This window comes from Falco naumanni, chromosome 4 (genome assembly GCF_017639655.2).
Source record: "Falco naumanni isolate bFalNau1 chromosome 4, bFalNau1.pat, whole genome shotgun sequence".
Lineage (NCBI taxonomy): Eukaryota > Metazoa > Chordata > Aves > Falconiformes > Falconidae > Falco > Falco naumanni.
The window spans coordinates 72,847,334-72,871,774 of record NC_054057.1 but is presented as its reverse complement, the minus strand read 5'-3'; the positions used below and the strand labels follow the sequence as shown (position 1 = coordinate 72,871,774).

Below are 24,441 nucleotides of genomic sequence, written 5' to 3'. Positions count from 1 at the left end.
ACTCACCCTACCAAACTGAAGTTTGTTATATTATCTTATGCTTCTGAGAAGAGTTTGGCTCTGTCATCTTCTAACTATCCTTCAAGTAATTGTGGGCTACAGTTAATTTGCCTCTCAGCCCCTTCTTTGCCAGGCTGTATGACCCTACAGCCTTAATCTCCTCCGAGATTAAGTGCTTTAGACCCTTTACCACCACAGTGGCCATCAGCTGGACCTTCTTCAGTTTTACAATTTCCCTTTTTAAACTGGAGGGGAACCTATCTGGGTGCAGTTGTTATCTGTCATGGTCTGAGGGAAAACTAAGTAAACAGCTGATCTAAAAGACCAATTATTCATGAGAAAACCTGAAAATATGTATCCATATACATTGCCTTTCTATTTTAGCTCTACTGCTTCTGGTATTCCTGTCAAGTGTTAACACTAGATGCATTACAAGGGTTTTGAGCTATAGGCTTTTTATATTAATCAGTAATATTAAATCAGTTGGCTAAATATTGCTGTGTTGGCACAAATTCAAGGCAGTCTGAAAAGGATGCAAGACCTGATCTCAGCTTGAATAAAGGTGCTCTGAGTTCCCATGAGGGGATCTTTAATGAGGAGGCAACTGTAAGGAAGTGAAGCACGTTTTGTGGAGAACATTAGCAAATATACTGGGTCAGGCAAATTTATAGTCTCCTTATCACAGCCACGGTATCCCATTTGTGATTGGTCCTGGGAATGTTTTCAGGCATCCTTTTTTCAAAAGAAGTACTCTTTCTTGATTTGGTCTTATTGGGACAGCACTTCAGAAGAGGGCTGGAAAGAAACTATTTCTCATACAGGTACTTTAGGGAGATGTATGTTAAATCTTGGGATTTAACTTGCTTGCCTGTGTTCAGAACAAAGTATTGATTGCCATTATAATCAAAGAAAGATTTTATTGGTTCTCACCAAGTAAACAAGACAAGTGTTAGTGGAATGACTTTCCGTGCTAGAATAGGACTTATGTTTATTGATGCTTCCCAGAGTCATCTGAGCTTTGTGTGGGGTAAAAGCTCTTCTCAATCCCATTTTATTATGGAGTGGCTTTGTGTGACTAATGATATTGAAATGTATCGTTTGAAACTAATATTGCATATTACTTACTTAAGTGCGTGTATGTAAATATTTATTTCATTTTAAGATTTTTAACAGTGAGTCAATGAAAACCCCAGAATTATTTGGCTAATTTTAATTTTCAAGTGTTAATTTTCTAGTGTTAAAATCTTTTATTTAGTCCTTTCATGAATGTTTATTCCTATTAGATTTTAGATACACTTTCAGTCCATATCTGAATCACAGAACTGCAATTGTCATGCATCTGTGAAATAGGTGATAAAACAGTCTTGGGAATCCTTCTTTTCAGAGATCCTTCAGTGCTTGTACTTCACAGAGTGACATCACTGGTCTTTCATCTGAAAAGTCTTCATTTTAAACTGTGGTGGACTGAACCTGGTCAGCAAGTGAGCACACACTAGTCACTTGCTCACTCGACCACAGTAGGATTGGGAGAGAACTGGAAGAACAAAAGTGAGAAAAAGTTATGGATCAAGATAAAGACCATATAATAAGCAAAGGAATGAGAAGAAAAAAAGTGATGCAAAGGCAGCCACTCATGTCCCACTGGCAGACCAATGCCCAGCCAGTCCCTGAACAATGGCTACTTTGGAAAGACTACCCCCCCACTTTGATTGCTGGTCATGATGATATATGGTGTGGAATATCCCTTATGTCAGTTTGGGTCAGCTGTCCCAGCTGTGTCCCCTCCCAACTTCTTGTCCACACCTACCCCACTCACTGCAGCGGCACAGCGAGAAACAGAGAAAGCCTGGACACTGTGCTAGCAATTCCTAAAACACTGGTGTAGTACCAAATGCATGCTGGTCTCCAGTCACAAGTGCAGCAGCCTATGGGCTGCTATAAAGAAAATTAACCCCATCCCAGCCAGACCCAGTACATGAACATACTTGTCTTTATCGAAGTTACAAGGACTGATGCAGTTCCATACCTGAATGGCACTAACTCCAATGGGAATATAATTATTCAGTCATATAGCAGTTTTACCTGGTTTTGCTCAGGTTGACAATAGCGGAACAGAATCACAAAAGCCTGATCAATTGTTTTCCTTAATCTATAAATCCATCTATAAATTTGTTTTAGGATAAAATATTTATAGACTGAAAATGAAGACCAAAACTTTCCTGTAGTTTACTCAATAATTATTGAGGTTACTGTGTACAACAGTGTTAATATTGCATTGCCGCTTGTGGGTGCTGGTTTTGGTTTCACCAACTGAAATCTATACTTGTGTGAAATATCACTCTATGCTGTGGAAAGAATGTAATTCAGCTCCTCTAATGCCAGTCTTCTGAGCATTATAGCAATATTACGATCTTTGTAATGTTGAGCTCTGATTGTCAGTGGTCTGTGTCATTATCTGTATAACTTGGCTAATATGGTCAGTTCTTTTGACTCATGAATTATTAGATGTTTTATAAAGGATTTTCTTTTCTGTGATGTATTCCACTTTAAGGAAATTATGTTTTAGCAGTAATTTGCCTGAATTCACACTATTGGTTATTGCCCCTTTTGTGACAGTACAGAATTGCATTATGCTTTATGACTTTTCATCTTCTTGAATGACATTTCTGTTTAACACACAAAGCATGATAGAATGTCTATGAAAAACGCTGACTGCAGTATGCACTTTAGGGTTAAACAGAAATTTCTGAGAGAATACTAAAGCATACACATTTTTACATTTATGGACACTGAACCAAATCAATTTTTTTAATGGTATGGATTTTTTTTCTTTATTAAATGATGGAGCTGGCCATATATATTCTTGTCATTAATCAATAATTTCTATTGTTTTAATTTTATGTTATGAAAGGCTAGAAAGCACAGCTGATTTAGAGAATACTAACTTGACTCAGGTAAATGATTGCCAAGGGATGGTGATTTATTATGAAACCTGGGAAAGATCAGAGTGAATCTTCCCACCCAACCTTTTTTTTTTTATCAAGGAGAATCAGATTTGCAAGTAATAAAAACAAAAAGCTTCCACTGAAGTAAATTATTTCAATCTCAATTAGAAATAAAGTTCTTGTCAGAAAGTGTTTAATGTAAGTAGTGCTGCTGGTCTGAGTCTGCTGCTTTGTCAACTAAACACATCTTTTAATGATACTAATGATATAAGACTATGACTACACATAAGCAAGGCATAAATCTCTACAGCATCAGAATCCCATGTTCTACTTATATGTAGTACAGCTGTCTGCTGGGCTGGGTACAAGTTAAACTGTATCCTCTATCGTATGATACTCCAGACTATGATAAACATTAATTAGCTTTATTCTTAGTACCTTATAGGTAATATAATAGTAATAGGATGACTATTACTATGACATCATCCTTTTTATTTATACATATATTTTTAATTTGGTAGTGAATGCATGTTATATTATAGAGCTATCTTATGTTTTAATTTGGTGGCTCAGTAATGAAGGTAACATGTTTACGACATTAAGGTCTGCTTTTTGTATATCAATCTTTCGATTTGTTTATAGGTTTGTATTTCAGTATGTGTCATTTATGATGTCATTTAGATGGTAGCCATTGGTGAAGGAATAGGATAAGTAATAATGATTCTTAGCAAAGAGTTCAAAACAAACCTGGGAATCTAAATAGCACTGTAGGTAAAAACCATGTACAAGTTGAAAATGATTAACTATCCAAAAGGTTTGAAGGTCAGTTAAATGAGAAGATTGAAGGTTCACTAACTGAGCTCTACCCGTCATATTTCCATCTTTTCAAGATCTACTAGAAAAAAAGAGCTCAGTAAAAAGAACAAAACACCCACACCTTGGTTTGTTTTTTGGGTTTTTTTGGGTTTTTTTTTGTTTTTTTTTTTTTTTTTCTGGCAGCTGTTTTACAATGAGAGTAAATTCCTTATGTGTAGCAGGTTTGGAATGTTGGTTTGAATAACTAGAATTTGCTTGATTCCGTGAAGCTTTAAAAGGGTAAGCAACAGAACCACTGTGGTACAGTGATGTTGGTGTTGAGGGTTTCTGGTGGTTTTGTTTTGAATTTTTAAATTATTTCCAAACATTAACCACTAAAAATTTACAGCTATCATGCTATCTTATTTTTCTGAAATCATTAAATCTTGACTATGTTAATATATTATTTTTTTAAACAAAAACTTGATATCCAAGATGTAAAAAGAGACTTGGTTACTGGTTGTTTTTCCTTATTTACATTATACATCGATAAACTTTTTAATTTCAGTCTCCTTAAAGGTAATGAATAAAAGTAATTGAGTTAGGTACATTAAAGTGAAAGTTATCAGCTCTGTAGAAATAGAGTACCTTCGTTGCCAGGCTCTTGCACTTTCTGGAACTTCATAGAGCTTGAACCAGTTGTAAATCACTAACATATTCCTACATATATTGAGTAGCAGGAAGGAAAGATGCAACCAAGTAATACTATACAAGATGAAAATTCAGGCAATTCAGTGGAACGAAAGGTAAATTAAAAAGGAATGCAGTAAATCTTAGTTTATGTGCCTAGCAAGTTTGGTTAAGTCTTAGATTAGGGTTTCAGTCACACTTTCCCTTCAGTGTGAGTTTTTCTTTGCTTTAGTGTGAGCTTGAGAGTTAGTGTTACCAGATCTGGGCAGATGCACCTATCAACTTCAATGTATGGAATGGTTTACATGCCTCAGCATGGTCTATTACATTGGAAAGCAATGAACCAAAGCACCTTGGCTGTAGCTGCAATTTAGCAGAACTTTTAAAGGTAACAGTGGCTGGCTGCATCTGGATTCTTGGCTGCACAGACAGTTCTGTTACGGGGGTGTTTTGTAATCTCAAGAGTGGGATGAGACCTCGTGGGACACTGCTCTCAGGGATAAAGGAACAGAAAAAAATTGGTAGCTATTTAAAACATTTTTCTTAGGGCACAAGAGCTCTTGATTCCCATGTTGTAAGAAATCAGGCAGGGAAGGCAGGAGACCAGCATGACTGAGGAAAGGCCTCCGCTTGAACTAAAGTGAGAAGGAAATGTGGAGGCATTGGGACCAGAAACATGGATCCTGGGAGGAGTATAGGAATGTTGCTGGCATGTGTAGGTATGGGTTCAGGAAAGCTAAGGTACACTTGTAGTTTGGAATTAGGCAAGGAGTCTGAAGAACAGTGAGAATAGTTTCTACAGGTATGTTGTTCAGGAAAGGAAGATTAAAGAAAACATATCCCCTCTGATAAATAAGACAGGAAATTTAGTGACAACCAGCATGGAGAAAGCTGAGGCTCTCAATGATTTTTTTGCCTCAGTTTTCACTAGCAATCACTCTTCCCCCATCTCTGAAGTCCCTGAACCACAAGGCAGGGGCTGAGTAAACCAAGTTCCCTCCCTTGTAGTAGAAGATCAGGTTTGAGAACACCCAAGGAACCTGAACATACACAAGTCCATGGGATCTGAAGAAATGCATCCCAGGGGCCTGAGAAAATTGGCAGATGCAGTTGCTAAGCCATTCTCCATCACTGAAAAGTCGTGGAAATCAGGCAAAGTCCCCAGTGACTGGAGAAAAGTGAATATTGCACCTGTTTTTAAAAGGGATAATAAGGAGATTCTATGATTTGGAGGTGCTTCACTTTGAGAATTTGAGGAAATATTTTCCATATGAAAGAATCAATGCAACCCAAAAGGAAGGATAGATTTGTCCTTGACTTTGTCAGTTCAGAAAGTAGGCTATAGTTGGTGTTTCTCAAGAACATGAATTTACTCAGGTAGATGGTGTCTGCATTTCCACTGAAGGCTTCTTTGTTGCTGTTCCGTACACAAATACCTCAGTCCAGCTCTTGAACCTTTAAAACAGCAACACAAAAATCCAGTAAATGTTTGATTGTGATTCTATGCCTCGGCTGTCCATTTTCCACTGACTGGACTCATGTAAGTGATCAGAAGCATGTAATTTTTGTTTACAGAACAAACTTAGAACATATTCTTAGGCCTGAGCCTGCATAAAATGTCTTGTGTTTGGGTCTTGATGCAGCAGCTGTATACTAAGATGAAAGAGAACAGCAGGCCAGGGGAAATATGATCAGCCCACCATGCAGTACTTTAGAGTGTATAGGTATGTTAAAAACTTCAGTAGTAACAAATACTTTATTGGTGTTTGAATTTTTGTGTTATATGCATTCTAAAAGCTTTTTATTGTATGTTATAAATAGATGAGTATGTATGTGTGGACTGCGTTGTTATATTTGCTCATTTTAAAGTGTGTTTCTATCAGGCTACATTCAGAGCCCTTTCTAGCTAAACTCTTAACAATAGTTGAAAGTGTAGTGAGTAAGGAATTACTCAAAAGATGACATTTTCTGTGTAATTCATTACTGTAAAATATAAAAATGCTGTTTGGTTGTGTTCCCTGTAGCTAGCAGTCTGGATAGATATTTACAGGTAGTTATATTAAAAATACTTAACTCATCTACCTAGAAATCATCATAAAAAGGTAACAAATTTCTGAAAGTAAAATCAATACAAATTGTGTATGGTGCATGGGATAGATTTTATAAACGGTGTTTGAATGTTTGTTTGGGTTTTTTTTAGTAACATAAACATCTGTGATTAGTAAGCCACTTTTTCTGGAGTTCAATTTAATCTTTCAAATATAGAACAGGGACTATTTTGTCCTCACTATGTAATTTGGATTCCCTTTTTGCTGATAGTATTTATGATTGTAAGTAGAGATGCTAAGAAAATAGAGACACAAAATTTCTTAAGTGATTTGCTGAGGTGGCTGCATGTACATAAGTATAAGATGCTGAAGTAAACAGAGAACTTTGAAAAATACTCTTCTTGATCAGTTCTTGCTACAATGAGGATTATGAAACTTTATAGGATTATAGGAAATATAAGTGAGATTGTGACTCTAGAAGAGATTTGTGTTCTTTCTGTCAGCTGGGGTTTCATGAAATAATCAGTCTGTAAGTGGTCAACAGAAACAATGTAGAAACTTTTGCTGTAAAGTGCTTAATTCTTTTAAGAAATTGTCTAGTGAGATTTCTTGGATTTCGTTACTGATTTTACGGTTTGCTGGTTGTATGCTCCTATATATATAAATCTGTCTGACATATGGGAAGGGAATATATGTGGCCTGTGGTTACGCTACTTGCTTGCCACCAGTAGTTTAGAAAATGTTAGAAAAACAGTTAGGGAGGAATAAAAGTGATTTTAATACCAGCAAGGAAAATAAATTTCAGGTGTTTATCAGAAGACAAGTTTTAAAAATGTAATCTGTAGAAAACTAATATTGCTGAAAAAATATATAGATTAATTTCCTGTTACAGATGGTGAATAATTTTGTTAAAATTGTTCTAACTTTTGTGCCATTTTGTTTACAGTATAACTTCATTCCAGCTAAATTCATGCAATTTTGCTGAGATTTCTGAAGGCCATTAATTTGCTTGCAAAGTTTCTGCATTTTTAAATTACCCAATAAATGGAGCTGCCCATTAATCATAAGATGAAAAGCCACCACTCAGAGTGACAATAAGGCTATGTGTCTTAGTCAAGAATTTTACACCAGTCAAAGTGGCTAGAGTAAAATAATTTCAGAAGATAAAACACAGAGGGCTCTAATCTTATTAAAACACATCAGTAAATAATAGGTTTTTGTTACTGGTTTGATTTCCAAAATTTCTGAGGTATTTAGGTAAACATGGGGGCTAATTGTAAACTATATATACCCATTGTTACTTTGGTTAATGAAAATAGTAATACCTGTGCAAAATGGACTGCTTTCAATGCAGTAATATAATTAGATCATGGAAAAGAACATATTAATGCAAGAAAACCCCAAGTGTGTATATACATATGTTCAGTTTAAACTTCCTTTGGAATTAAAAGTACTGGCTAGGTGTGGGGAGCACTTTTAATCTGGGCAGAAAAACTAACTCTGTCTTACTGTACTATTCACTTTGATTAATTAAACCAGAGAGTAAAATTATTCCAAGCTTTTCTTTTGAATGAATTGATAGAAGATATTGTAGTTATCCTGTGATCTTTGTAACGAAAGACAGGCTTGGACTGCAGCTTAACATAATACTTTCTTATCAAAATCTTTGAGTACTGCTGTGGTTGTCCAGATGTCTTAGACCAGAGATGTCTATCCAAGAAACAGAACTTAAAGTTTCCCTCCTGAGTGTTTCCCTGTGTTTTATCAGCGGTAGAGCAGCTGTTAATTTCCCAGGCTAATGTGTCATCTATGGTGAGTCTCAGCTTTTGGTTCTGGAGAAAAATTGGAATGGATATCCCAAAGGAAAAAGTTGTAGACATTACGAAAGCAAGGAAATTTCCGAGTTCGCTTCAGAACTGTTCTTCCCATCTTTGCTGCAGGTCTGTCAGTAAAGAGTAGTTTTGCTCTTTGGTCTTCTCTGAACTCTCTGTGTGCTGAGAAACTGGAGCAGGAGATGTGTAGGATGATCATTGTAACAGGGAATCAAACAGTATGTGTGATGTTGACCTCTATTTGAAGAACGTAAATTTGTCTGCATTAAGCTCCATACTGTGGAGTTGTATTTCATTTTGGAGATAAATAATTTTTAGTTAGGTTAGGTATCCCTAAGGTACACTGCAGTCTATAGGGCACTTAGGTCAGCAGAGAGATATTGGATTTAATCTCTTTGAGAAACTTGCTCGTTTTGCTCATTTCAACAGTTCGGTGTCTGTGGCACAAGGAGTGAGGTATAAATTCAGCCCTAAAATACATCCATTTGGAAATAAAACCACAGTACTTATTTGGTGGTGTTATTTGTACATCCATTTGGTGAGACTGTGTGTCTCGATAATAAATGCAATATTTATCACAGCCTTGCATGTCACTACTCAGTATTTCCTGGATACCAACCCTCATTTTGCTAAATCCTAACCACTAGAGAACAGTGCCTTATGGCAGTGAGGATGGAACTCTTTTCCCATTACTTGTCCAAAACTTTTTGGATGAGGGAGGGAAAAAACCCCACACCTCTAAAGCTGATGTGGGGTTTAACAAAAATATAAGAACCGCTGAACCCAAGTTAATTCTCTCATTAGTGTTTATCTTACTGGAGTTAAGTAACACAGAATAGGACTTGAAGTTTCCTTAATGTGAATGATTAACAATTCTAAGACATTGCACTACAGTATTTATGTGGTATCTTGTAGTTTGACTGCTGAAATGAATCCGTCTTTTACAATAAGAGGTGCCAGAAAACCTCTTGACATACAGGATGAAGTAGCAAGAGTAGTCGTAGTTTCCTAAGCTTTTACTGTGAAATAAAGAAACACAAATCATAATTGTTCCTTGAGGTGTTTACAGGTAAATTTAATTGAAATGAAAATTTATTCTAATCCCAATAGTTTGATCTCCACACCAAAGGTTCTACACAGCTGTAAAGAAAAAAATAAATTGATAGAAATGATTACCTCTCTTTTGAGAAACCACTTTAATAATAACTGAATTATAATACTAAGCATGGATACTACAGTTTACCATCCAAATTATTCCTACTTTAATTAAAAAGTTGAGAGTGAATGCCAAAAAGCATTTAGTAAAAATAATAAAATCATGATTGGATGTCGATTGCAAACACATTTATTAGAATAGCTAATAAAAAAAAAAAACACCATAATAAAGACACTTTTATTTATTTTTTTTACATATTTTTCAGTTTTATGGGAAAAATCAGGTTTGAAATGATACACAGTAAAGTGCCTATAAAATGTATTCCACATACAAAATATCAAGTACTTTCAAATGTAAATGCCTTCAATCTTAAATTATGGGGAAGTAGGCAATCACCATTTCATGGAAAAGAAATAACGTAGTTAATAGAAATTTTTAGAAATCAAAGGTTGATTTTAAGACTTTGAGAGAAGCAAAGGGAGTTCTTTATATCAAATTAAAATAAAATTGACCAGTCTTCAGTTACAATGTATAGCAGAATGGCTCTATGTAATAAAGGATGGCAACCCTCATCCAAATCTTCACAAGCTAAAATTCAGTCTTTAAAGCTGCTTCTGAAACTATAGTTACTTCTGGGCTTTTCCCCTTCAGATATCTGTAGTGATTGTTCATATCCTGGGTGAATCAAAGCAAAATTATGGCAAGGTAGCTTCAACTGCCATTTTCTAACCTGGAATATCTTGTGTTATCCTTAAATATTTATATACTTGCATTCAGGACTAGAAATAATTTATGGAGTCAGAATACGTGTTAATCTTTGAGATTCATGTTTGAATTTAAAGAAGAGGTAGGACAGACTCTTAGAAATAATTAGAACTCAATAGTCATCTTCATTAATTGGCTACTTACATTTCCTTTTCCTGTTTTAGTCTAGTTTCATATAAAACTAAGCTCATGTGATTACACACCCTGACCTGCTGGTTGTCCTGTATGTTCGTGTACTGAAATCCTAATCTGGAATACATGACTGTGTGAAAACTTTTGTATGTCATATATTTTCATTTTATAGATAAAATTCTGCTCTATTGACATGTTTACTAAATAGTTTTGGGCATAGTATTCATGTTTATTGACGTTATGTGCCTGTGTTTGCAGGCCATTGCCTTCTTTTGTTGTGGTAAATATAAATAATGTCTCTTATGGTGAGCAGAACACATTTTGCTCATTTAGCCACATGCTTACTTGGTGGTTGGCCATGACTTAGTGAAGAGCATTATTTAAAAGAATCTTCACAATTTTCTAGCTGTTGTGGAAGTAGTAGAATAAAATAAAACAAAGGAAAAATGTGTTTAGTTAAACGTAGTTGCATTAAATGCTATACTTAAGAGACACTAGCTGAGTTTTCTACAGAAGTGTTTTGTTTTTTTTCCCTACAGGATGAAAATGTAGCACTCAGGAAACATGGATAATGCAGCTATCAAGTAAGATAGAAAATAGTAGAAAATGAAACAAAATACTGCTTTAAAGTACCAAGACAAAATCATAATCCTCCTGGATATATCCTGATAGGTTCAAATCTGCTATACAAATCCATAAAAGGGTAAAGGGAATGATTTCAGAATTATTTTGTATCCTAACAGTTTCCCAAAATACAGGCTCTGGATGATAAATTTACATTAACAAATGTTTGTTTTCCGGAGCAGAAGTTTACTTACCCTTCAGTGTCTCAGGAAGGACTGCTCTGCTCCTTTCTGTGACACTGGTGCTAAGGAGGAAGCAATGGCAGGAACTGATTCTAATCCCACAGGTTCATTCTTAAACCAAGAGATTGCTGATCTAATGGCAGACTAAAACTGTCCTCCATTAGGGTGGCAGCACATATAGCTCAGGGAGGTGAGAGATTATAGTAGTTCCTCCAGAGTCTTAACCACATTTGTTGGGGAATGGGCTCGGTGTGTTCAGTCAACACATTCTTTAGAAACTTCTACCGGTTGCCTTGCATCTGAGCCCTTAATTGTCCAGCTGCCCATATGACAGCACAGCCACAGAGTCTGCATTGTGGTGTAGGTGGCATTATGTGTCCTGGCTAGTAGTCCTAGAATGCAAGCTGCATTTGATCTGCCTGATAGCCCTCAAGCAGCTCAACAGTTTTATATTACCTCCTAAGGCCAAAAAAAAATAATTCTGAAGGTTCTGGAAAATGTTCTGCTAGTATATAACTGCAAATAAATTTGAATTTGAAGGTGATTGTTCTTTGATTTGAGGAAGAGGGTGTTGAACTCGGTAATCTGCAGAGATCCTTCTAATGGAATTTATTCTGTAATACGGCATTTTGAGGAGCATGCATACATCATGTTTCATTTGTATTTTAAAAAGTGTCTTAACACCGAACAAACTTCCTTCTTTAATAGAAATACCAGTGGTCCAAAGCTGTTGTTCAATCCTGCTTTGAAAGTGCCTTAAATGTGTTTGAGCCTATTGGCTCGTTGACCTTACACAAGAGAACACGAAGCAAGTGACCCCTGACCTGCAGGAGCAGAGGTAGCTCTTTCTGGAGCATGGGTGCAGCAGGGAAGCGCTGTACCTGAGGTCGTAAGCTCCATGGAGAGGTAGGGATAATTAGTTCAGGTGCAGTCTCATGTTAACTGAAAAATTATGGTTTTAAGACATTGACTACTGTCTCCTCATGGTGCTGTGTTACATCAGGAGGTCAGAGCTATCTTGTGGCTCTCCCTATGCTAGTATTCATGGTGAAACAAAGATATGACAAAAATATTTTTATGTTTTTCTTCACTGGCTTAGAGCAATCATTCCAGCTAGAGATGGATACCTTATTGTCATTAGTATATGAGCAGCACAACCAATCTGAAGTAAGTGCTAGGCATCTTTCTGAATGCCCTCCTGGAAGCTTCTCAGATACTCTTAAAGTGCTGTAACAGAAACAGAATAAATGAAACTACAGAATTACCCTGTACTAGGATTTTTTGCTATTTGTATCCAAATTTGGTTAATATTTATATAAGATGGTGGTGGCAGATCCTGCAGAGTTACTGTGTACTTTCATACTTACATCACTATGAATCCATAAAACAGCTAGTGAGGTTGATCTTTTGGGGAAAAATCTAAGTGTGAATCTTAGTAACTAGTAATGCTAAATTATGCAAATAGACATTATGATAGATTTGTCTAATGTTCTACAGTATGTTTATGGTGCAACCTGACTTACAGACTTTCTGATTCTGTACAGTTTTGATTGACCTATCCCTGTAGCAAAAAAACTTGGTATAGTGGTTATATAATGTTTTTTGTTGTTTGTTTTTTTTACTATCTATGCACAAGATTATGTATGAGAAGTAGTACACACAAGTTCCAGAGGTCTTAGAAATTTAGTTTTTTAGTTAAAAACCAGAGATGTGTAGTAGGAAGTCAAAAGTTCTGGGTGCTTTTCCCAATACTAGGCGCTAGGAAAAGCATTAACAGGAAATTGGTGATCTTCCTGAAATAACATCACTTATTTCGAAAGTTTCTGTTTTTGCAAACCAAAACCAGAATGTTTTGTAGGTGTAATAAATGTGGTAAGAAATGCTGCATGTACACTTTGGTACTGTGCTTTTGGAATAAAGCTTACCTCTGTGTGGGGGCAGAGACTATTCACCACCTAGGCAATTAACATTCCACTCAAGGTTTCACCCTGGTGTAACATAAGGTTGAGTTTTGATCTGTGTCTGTAATGGTGCAATAAAGTGACTCAGTTTCCTCAAAGGTCCATAGGTATTATGTCCTACATGCAGTAGTGAATTTTACCTGAACAGAACTAGAAAATGTTATCAAATAATTACAGCTACAGGGTCAGAGACCTGAATAACAGAATGTTTGGCTGACAAATACACATATAAAATTTTGGTGAAAAGTTAGTAGTGATAAAAGTCATTAATAATCATGTTCAAAAAGCTGGTTGAATAACCCTGCTGTAAACAGTTAAACCAGAAAATAAGTGTGCAGATTGACTGTCACCAGTGTGCAAAACCCCTTTTGGACTGGATTCCTATTGTTACCTGGTTTATATTTTGTATGGTCCCATGATTTGAGTCCATGCAGGGCATAGAACCTCCAGTGCCTGCCTTCCAGGTCTTTCCCTCTGTGACAAGAATGGGAACCTGAAGGGAAGAGCCCTGTTACTGTTCAGGAGATTGCAGAGGGAAAGCTGTCAATACTGTTCAAAGCCCCATTCCTTCAATATGAGTTCCGGAGACAGATTTACATGTCTGGATTCAATCTCATTGATTCCATTGACTGGTCATTTACATAGGCATTTAAGCATACAGGTGCATAGGTGAAAGGTCCTGATTTATTTTGCAAATATAATATATGTATATAGTGTTTATATTGATGTAAATACATACATATACATGTAAAGACATAAATATACAATATTGCTGTATATTAGGCAGGGAGGTGAAAAACAAAATATAGTGTTCATTGCTTTAGTGCTAAACATGTATCTCCACAAATTGCAACCATGCAAACTTTGAAGTTGCACTACCTGAATGAACCTAATTATGTTAATTAACATGCAAAATTAAATGAATCCATGTATTTTCATTTAAAAAAAACCAACAACAAACTTACAGAAAGATTAAGTTTTCATAACAAACATAGGTTTCTGATTTGATGTGTCTGTTGAGATGATAAGTTCATCCTGTTTACTGGTAGCAAACCCAGTCTCTTACAAGTGAATGTAACACTTTCAAACATTAAGAACTTGGTATCTTTGAAATTTTAAAGTAGTTTTCAGTGATTTCTCAGGTGCTTTGTTTGTAAACAGAAAATTAGTCTGAATTTCCAGTCTAAGTTTATAGATAATTTATCAATATGGTCATCATTAATGATATTTGTTTGTCATTTGGTTAAAGGTATTTGAAATTAAATCCTCTGACTCATCCATCTAATACTCTTCTGAAACTGATGCAGTGATCATTAATGCAGAGATTTCCCTTTATAATAGCCAGTAGGTGCTCTGAGCTGTAAGAGTTGTACAGTCTTTGTAGTTTTTCTTTTGGTCTTCTTTCTAATTTACTAAAATAGTCCAACATTAAAAAAAAAAACAACACACCCCAATAAAATTCTCCAGACCTCAACTTCCACATGAATGAATGTGAAAGATTTCACATGGTCATGTTTCTGCACTGCCAGAATTTTCTATTAAAAAGCATTGCGTCTATATATACTAATATACTTACAGTTCTTATAACACTGCAGCTACAGCAAAGTCTGGACATACTCTTGACCTTAAAAATGAGTGCTCCATAGTCTGATTAATTCCTTTTGGGTCTTGTGTTAAATCAGTAAAGATAAAAAAGAAAAAGTGTCTTGTCTGTTTTCCTTTCGTTTGCATGTGACTGATTAAGTATGGTAAGAGTTATGTCCTATTCCCCCCTCAGTTTGCACGTTGTGGTCAGCAAACTGTGGTCTTGTAAAGCAGGAGTCTTTGTCTGATTTCCCTCTAATTAACTTCACAATATCCCAATTGTAAAAGTGTGTCAGGCATCAAGAAATATGGAAGCATACTTGTTATATTAATAGTTTTAACAGTTTATTAACCTATCACACAACTTCTGAGTGCGATGTGACTATACCTTAATCCGGTCTTTACGGGTATACCCAGTGTATTTCCAGTAAAATATATATGGGAACTTAGATAATAGGTTTTACCAAAGTTGTCATGGCTGTACAGCATTTTCTGTGGAAATTAATTTCTCCTAGTTATATAACAATAGTAGTGAAATGACTATATAACTTCATTTGTTTTAAAATTGAAGGTCATTCATTTGCATTAAGTTAGATTTTTCATGTGTATGTTTTACTAAATTCACCACTATATGTATGCTGAGTATATTGCAGTTAGTACTAGTATAAATTTAGGTAGCGAGTTGGGAGGGAGTGGGTGGTGGTGGTGGTGCGGGGAAGGAAGATGGCAGAGAGATAATTGAGAAAGCCCTGGGTTTGGACTAATATAATAGAAGCTGATTTTGGACGTAAAGAAGTTTTATTGGTTTTGCATGAGATGGAAAACATGCTGCAGCTTGGGGAATTGATATTTAGACTCTTATTTTCAACCTGGGAGATGAGAAATATAGAATGCTATGGTCATATAGAAGCACTTCAATTGAATGTTGTGGCTTTTATTCCACACTGTATATGCTATGTTTATCATTACTGTTATTTACTTTTCCACTTCTGAGCTTTTCTTTCTGATGCTATTTTGCTCAATGTAGCTTTATTAGACAACAGCAAATTATAACGCTATTATATGAAAGCTTTTGCAATCAATGCACTTATTTTTGCTAGAAAATATGATGGAATATTAGAAAACAGGGGCTTGTATTATAAAAACATGCTTTGTAACATGCTAGTTTTCAATGCCCTCTGATTAATTCATGCCTCTTTTTAGAGTAATCTTTGAAACTTCTGCTCCTACAACAGTGTTTTAACTCTGAATATTGCATTCAGTTGAAACAGCAGTGCACATGGATCTCAAATTTCCACAGTTCTTGATCTGCCATGGGTTTGTGCACGTCCCCTAACCCATACTCTGCCTCCTCCTCAAGGGAGACCACCCCCTTTCCTGTACATAGACAGTAATTTGCACTAAAATCCTGGGCGCTGTCGCATGCAGAAAAGCTAGCCTACGCTGTTAGTATTGCGAACAGTTGGGATAATACAAGTTATCAGTTGATTTCTGGTATGATGATTTGGGGTCTTTCACAAAGAATATAAATCTGAGGGAAAGATGATAGGCAAGGGGAAACAAATTAGTGTATGTTATGTTTTCAAACGCTGACAGTATTAATGACTTAATCTTTGATTGGGAAAGTTTTTCCCAAGAACACGTAACACTCAAAAAGGTGTTGATAACCACCTATACCTTCACACCTTTTACATCACCAAAATATTAATATAGACATATTTCAGTCTGGTGTTCTTGATATTACTTAGGTATGATTGTTTTCAGTTTTCCCTTTTTTATTTTACACATATATCAGTGAATGTAAATTTACTTTATCTACCACTACTTAGGTGCTCTGTAGTTAATGTTTAGAGAACCATTTTTGTGCTAATCCCATCACTCATGATAGTAGGTATTTTAACAATTTCATTCTGGCTCACGTAATAAAGATTATCTACAGAAATGAGACTTAAGATCTCCAATTCCAGTTCACCCTCCATGGATAAATATAACAGCCCTATTAAAGTGTGAAGAAATGTGGGATCACTAATGAATCAACCTTCTACTTTGTTTCATTATTTTTAGTTTCAGGTACCTCCATAATGCATTTTTCTTAATCACAATAAATAAACCTACCTCTTAAATGTAGTAGATTTATGAATCTCATAAAGTAGGAGAAATAAGGAATAAATAAGTGAAATAAGCAGCACAATACATAGGCATTATGCACTCACCATTTGCAAAATATCATCTAATTACTACAGGGAAATCATCACTTACTACTATGGAGAACTAATCAGTTGATTAGATAGTTGACTAATAAGTCAGTGTGTCTGCGAAACAATGAAAGCTTTTTGGAAAAGCCACCTGCAATGTTGTCTTTTTAGGTAGATTTTGTATAATAGGTTATTTAAAATTCAGCTGTAAATTATACTTCACCAACTTTACATAGAATTTCCTGTTACCACGCACACAGAGAAAATACTGCAAAGACCGAGACTATACCACACAGCTTGCAAGTTATTTTGTGGAGGATCATTTTTACTTTAATAACAATGTCTATTGGAAATTTACTATGCTACAAGAATAGCTTTATGTGAAATCTTGTGAATTTGGAATATTAATGTCAGATGAATTACTTGTAAATTGAATTTCTAGAATGCAATTGATTGTGTTTGCCTGGGATGAATAAGGAATTATTCACACTGTTATCTAAAACTTAGATATGCTGCTTCTGAGCAAGTCAGAGAATAATCTAGGAATATTTCTGATAAAGTGCAGTGTATTTCACATTGCCTGAGATTACTTGAGAAACAGAAAAGCAATGTTTTCATAAAGTATATCTTTAAATCATCTTTTATAGGTAAGTTAAATTTTGATTTTGCGATTTATTGAAAGCAGAAGTATCAAAACCTTTCTACTTTCATCTCTGAGACGATGTACTTCTTGAATTCTTTGCGTATCTTCAGACCTTTTTATTTGTTGACGGTTGGGTTTTTCTATACCCAGCACAGATTTAAGTTTGCTATATTCCTTACAATGTTGCTCCCAATTTATGTTATTGACCAGTATTTTCCAGTGGTTATGAAAAACACAAGGGTTATAAGACATAAAAATGGATAGATGCTTGATTTTATTCTGGCATTCAAATTGCTTAGCTATAAAAGCTTTTTTCCACTTGTCAAGAGGGAAGTGATTCTTGTGAGTTCTGCAGTGGCAGACCTTAGTAACAGGTAAAATCCATCCAGGAGGGGAAAGAACAGTGGAAGGTCTCTTAATTAGCTTTCTAATTTACAATGAAAGTACATTTTTTATTACTCATAAGTAACTTGTAACCTAACATGGTGATATAACTTGAAAAAATAATTTTGTTTTGATTGCAAAGGAATCCACTGCTTTCTGAATGCCAAGTTAACAATTAATATCTTGCTTCTGAAGCAGAAATTTACTTCTTCATCTAATGAATGAAGAAAGAAACTCAAATGAATACAATAAACAAGATTTTCTCAAAAAAAGCAACATGGTTGCAATTGATTTGAAAAAAGCAATAGCAGGCATATGTCATGTGTCATTATAGGAGAGACCTGGCGACAGTATTATTCATTATGTGGTTTCAGAGTGCCCTAAATTAGAGTATAAGATTATTGGAAGTGGATGATTTCCCCAGATTACTGCTTAATAGTGACTAAAGGCCCCACATTACTCATATTTGCAATGAAAATAGTGCCAAAAAACAGCAGTAGTTGACTGGAACGAAGTGTGGAGCCCCCAGGGTTTTAGCTTGAGATGCAGCTTAATTGTGTGTCTCTTGCTTAATACAAATGTCCCTGAGTTTCTGAGGCTGATGTGCTTTCAGCACTTGCAAATTGATCCAGCAGTTTCCAAAGTATTTACTGTGTTTTGTCTTTGCTGCTTTCTGAACAAATTATTATAATGACTTTGCAGACTAAAGTAGGTTTTCCTGTTTTTTACTGCTTATCATTACCGAATGCTATATTCTTTCAGCTTCCTGTCAGCTTCTTTTTCTCTCTTTTATCTGCTTCTGTAATTGTATCATTGGAAGAGGGTTAGGATCTGAATTCTCATGAGTGGAACCTTCCTTTTGCACCTGTAGAAAAATGGACACATAAGAATGACCCAGCTGGGATACTTTTGCTGTAATATAACTGAAGTGTTGGTCACTTTAGAAAATGAAATATAAGAGTAGTGAGTTACTTTTCAACAAAGAAAATAATATTTTCAAGCAGATTTATTACAGTACTTCTAGGAAGAATTTTAAACATCATATTTCTTATACTTTTAGTGGCATATGCTAGCCCAACTTGATTAATTCTTTGCTAAATTAGGTAGGTTATGCATAGAGCAGTCTTGTAGAAAAACTAAATTAGAAATTACCTAAAATTTATGCATTTTTTTTTGAAAAAAATCATGTTGTATTTCTTTCATGGTGTTTAGAATTTGTCTCTATCACATCCCATGAAATGAAGCAAAAATATTTCGTTCCTGTGAAAGAAAATTATAGTGTCACATGATGATGGTGTGAGTTTTAATTCAGTGCTATGTTGAATTCCTGGTATGCCAAACTCAGAACAGATGTTTAACCGCTGTGCTTCTATTCCCTGCTGGTAAAATGGAAGCAAAAGTACTAACTTTTTGCCTATCCAAAATTTAAGGTGTAAGTAGCAAAGACTAACATTTACATAGAAAATGCCTTGGGAAAGGACCTCAAAAAGTCTACTTTTCAGTCTACTTTGAAAAGCAAGGCATGGAACTAAAGTATTTAAATGATCTATTACAAATAGAGAAATGAACAGTGGAAGAAGTTATTTCTATTTTGTATCCTGTCTGGCAAAGGTCATGATTACTACCATACCTCCAATATCTCATAAATTTGAATAGGGTATAAAAGAAACCACCCCAGTTCCTGAAAATAATGCTTACATTCTTTGAAATCAGAGGGATCACTTACGGTTTTGGTGTCAACGTGGTTGGTTCAGTTAGAAAGTAACCAGGATTAATTGGTAGAATCTGTAAATAGTAGCTGATTAAAACCATGATCTTAAATATGTGTTCAAGATAAACTGAACTGTTGTGCATTCTGAGTGGTACTGCCCTTAATGTTGATGTTGTGGCTGTGTTCCTCCAAGAGCAAATTTCTGAGGAGGATCGTTAAATATTATTTCCTTTAGCTTAGAAGATTAATAAGATCTCTTACAGTGTTTAACAAAATTTTCAAGGAACATTTATAAATTTGGTAGATCTGGGGTTTTTTAATATTTGTTAGAGATGTTGCTGCCTGAATTTAGCCACTTATACAAATGAAGTTATTTATTACATTGTCTTAATTGCAAATTTCTACCTTTGAGAAATTACATTTGTGGTTCATATTACTGCAATACAATAAAATACTAACTGTGGAACAAGAAGCGTGATACTGGAGAATCCCTGAGGTGTAATGCAATTAATACAAAGGATGAGTATCAGTAAAGGTGTCTGGGGTCATTTGATATAATAATTTTTAATATTTAGGAGAAAGTCAAGATGAAGAATAACATTGATCTAGTTCATGCTAAGGTGAGAACTCAAAATTTGGAGACAGAATTTTTATAGGAGAAAACCTGTATGAAAAGTACAAATTACATTCAAAAAACAGAAGGAAATTCTTTTTATAATAGGTAAAGCAAACATACATGATCTATCACATAATAAGATTTTTTTGTGATCAGTATTTATCTCATATATTTCTTAGATGAGGTATTAGAGGATGAAAACTACATTCCATTGTTCTGTGTGAAACCCCGCTGCTATTATTATATCCCTTCCACTTCCATGTAGAAAAAAAAACATTTATTTCAAGATGATGTTTTCCTCCCCGCAAGTCTAATATTGTTGTTCCACCTCTTGGGGAAAGAAAGGACATCTTTGGTTATATTATGTTTTTCCCAAATAATAAAAAAAATACTTTCACTGTATCAGTAAACAGGTGAACAAGTGCGAAAACCTTGTTCTTCAATAGGGGTTTCGTTAGATACAAGGTTTGGTCTGACAGAGCTTGCATAATGTCATTACCTGACATACAGGACATGTTCAGCACAAGGTGACTTCTGTTGTGTTCTGACCTTACAGGTTAGACTAGCTGGTTGTGATAGACCTTTACTGGCCTCAGAATCCCTGGATCTGACTCCCCCCTTCAGTCCTTGCTTTCCTTGGCTCTGGGGAATGTTGCATTGCTCCCAGTGTCCTGAGAATACTTGCAGCTCTGCATTAAGACAACATTTTTGAAAGTATACACAAAGAATATATATCTCCAGCTTTCTTAAGATGGAATGTATTTCTCCATTGCATTTGCTTCAGTAAGGGCAAGGGGGATTGTTGCTTTTTATTCTCCCTGAAGCATCAAAGAATAGACCCAGCTAGAAATAGATAAGCGTGAAAATACCTCAGGTGTCTAGATGCTACATCTTGTTCATATGCCAGTGTTAATAACAGTTGACCAAATACAGGACAGGAATCTATTTTTTTCTCAGATCATCTAGGACCTTCATTTTTGTCCTTGGGCATTGTCTGCAACAAAGGAAATAGTTTGTCCTCTGGTTTCAGCTGGATGTGTATCATGTAATCAAACTCCTTGCCATTTTGGGAACTGTTGTGGTTTGCCCTGCACTGATATCTGCATTTTTACTTTTTCCCACCTCTTCTCCTGCCCACTCTAAGGTACATTGGGACTGATTTTCTGCTCTGTAGGCTGGATGTCAGACCAGGTGATTTGGTCCCTACTGTCTTTCATTTCTGTGGAAGCTGTGAAGTTCAGGTGTTCTAAATGTGACTCTGTTAGTTAGGTACTGTCACAAAAATCACTTGTGTGCCTTCTGCCTCAATATTCCTATCTTCAAAACTTGGATATTATTTAGCATCCTCAGACATCATACATATTAAATATTTGTAACAAAAAATTAGAAAGTTTAAGTGTTATGAAAATACTCATCTGAATAAAACAAACAATTTGGACTTGTGTTGCCACATATAAGAGCAAGACTGGGACTCAGACCAAATAGCCATTGTTATTCAAATGCTACACATTTTTTGTTAAGTGAATACTTACCCTTAATCTTTAGAGTTGAATGGTTGGTTGTCTCATCTTTGTAATATTCTTGTTACTTCTTTTCATGGCCAAAAGATGTGTGGTTTTACCCATGCTGGTAATATGCATATCTATTAAATACGGTGTCCCAAAATGCAAAGTATGCAAGGGAATATTAATTGGAATTACTCTATTTGTCTTTCAGGAAAAGTATCAGTGTAGTATAATAGTATCTCTCAGGGCTAGAGATCCTGGAAATCACAGTCACAGTAACAGCAATCTACTTTCTGCTAAAGATAGCAGGAGACAGAACTTTGCTCGGAGCACTGTCCTTTATGTCTCTTCTGTTGTATGAAGCCAAAGCCTAAGGCAGTTAGGTAACACATATTATTAGGGGCAAAACTTTTATAGTATTCAGGGCGTAAATATTCACCACTTCGTGTGTTAATCAGGAAAGAGAGCACCATGATTGTTGATGATAAAAATAAATGGAGGAGTATCTGCTCCTCCATAGATGGAATCTTTGAAAGTAGAACAGACTAGACAGCATCAAATAGGCAAGCCAGCAGTGCAGTATGTGCATGGAGCTGTGCAAAGTGAAGTTTATCTCTTTTTACGTATTCACAGAATAACTGAAGAACCTCAGTTGCATAGGTCTCTGGAAGGAATCTGTACTTTCCCTCTATTTTCCACCAAAAATATAGTTAATCTTTATTTCAAGTTCACAGTAGGGTGTTTCTGCTAAGTCTTTGCGTAACCTTTGCATGCAGTATATTCTCACTACTTGTTTATTATGTTGGCTGAAAAATAAACTTTTTCAAAGAACTTGCATTCTTTCAGTAACTAATATCATATCCCTCTGTTCATTGTCTACATTAATCAGTATATCACTTTAATGAAGCAGTGAGCTTGTTTTGACATAAAAGGAGACACACCTGTGAAGAGCTTTCTTTTCATTTCACAAAGCTGCACAACCATACATTTAGTGCAGTTGTAAGCTATATGCTTCATCATTTAATTAATGTCACCACTAACAGCTTGTTATGATAATAAAAACTTTTTGTGAGTTTTACTCCTCATGAGAGTAGAGTATACACTGATACGCTTTTGCCCTCAATTAGACTGTCACCATAACATATAAATGGTGCTTTTGATGTCAGGTTGTGGAAGATGGGCCAGCGGAAGGGAAAGCAACTGTTCTGCTCAAGCACATAGATTTAAGACTGAAGAATGAAATGTCTTAATGATATTTAGTTAAGCTCTAATAATGATATTGATGTGCCCACTGTATTGGTTTGAAAGTTGTGTTATTTGTAGAACAGATCCAATCTAGTTCTTTGATTAAATGTATGTGGTATTACATAATCAAAGGTACCATCTGAAGCAGTGTTTATTCTCATGTTTGTATGTCTTTGGAGCAGAGCTATGCCCACTGTTGGTAACAAAATATTTACTAAAAGTTTTGGAAATATAGTTTAGCAACATATAATATCTATTGACATGTTTCAATGCAGTTGCACATGAAATATGTGGGTTTTATTTAGGAAAACTCTTGGATATTTTTTGATTGAGGCTTTGTCTAGAAAATTGCTATTCCAAGTGCATCTCTATTCTCTAAGAAAATTATTTTAATATTCTGAGAGAGAATGTGATGTATTCCTAATGAAAGGATTTTAAATAATGATTCTAAATTTTTCACACAGCTGAAGCCCTGAGATGATGTCTTTCCATCTTCAGGAAACTTCCTAGTCATATTAAGCACCCTGGATTAAAAGCCTCAGTATTTCACAGTTTGAGGTGACAGGTGTGGTGCTACCAATACTTTCCTTTGTAGGACTACAGTTGCTATCACTCTAAATGGCCAAAGTTATTAAAAACAACAGACATTCCTATTTTTCATTCATAACATATAATTTGAGTCAAATTTTATGGACATTAAAAATGTAATTGTAGCGAGGTAAATATTTACATTTTTGAAAAATTAGCAGATAGGCTATAATCAACACAAAACTGACTTTGTATTGTATAAGAAAATGCTTTACTTTTAATTATAGTTGCTTTTTGTTGTCTCATTTTAAGGAGATGTTAAAAGATAATATAGGTAGAAGGAAATATTCAAGCATAGTTTAAAAGAACTTTTTGGAGAATACAGTTTTCCAGAGCAACCCTGTAAAGCTTTCAGGGTGAAAACAACTTTTTTCATTCCAGAAATTCTGCTGAAGTGCTTTTATGTTTAGTGTTCTGTTTAATGTTTCTATATATACTTTTTTTAAAGCTATGTGAACACCTGCAGAATGAAAGCCAGTGATAGTAAAATGAAATACCTGTAACCTTTCAAAAATATGTATGGAACATGATTCAGTTTTGGAATCCATCTGACTTACACTGAGCACAAAGTAGATGTGTTCAACTGGCAAGCTCATAGTGTTTTTTTTTTTTTTCTTCTTCTTATAAATAATAATAGCATGACATGTGGAGGTACCAATATTTGAAATCCAAGTCTGTTTTTTTGCATGAGGTCACCTTTGTGAAATATGAGGAATAATTTTTGAAAGATGGTTGTAAGAAAGGTCTTTTGCTGTGGAAAGAATATAGAGTGACATTCTTCCTCACAATATACTTGCAGAAATATATCTTAAGCTATGCTGCAAAACAGACAGAACTCTG

The 24,441-nt window shown here is 35.2% G+C and overlaps 1 protein-coding gene across 20 annotated transcripts in view; it reads left to right on the top strand.

Annotated features, from left to right (window-relative positions):
* Window positions 1-24,441, top strand: part of RBFOX1 (RNA binding fox-1 homolog 1) — a 916,301-nt gene that overhangs the window by 386,782 nt on the left and 505,078 nt on the right. For 6 of the 20 annotated variants that reach the window (XM_040592434.1, XM_040592431.1, XM_040592433.1 and 3 more), the window contains one exon: window positions 10,903-10,947. The exons of the other annotated variants lie outside the window; for them this stretch is intronic. The gene's annotated coding sequence lies outside the window, so the exon portion shown is untranslated. The remainder of the gene's footprint in view (window positions 1-10,902; window positions 10,948-24,441) is intronic. 20 annotated transcript variants of the gene reach the window in all.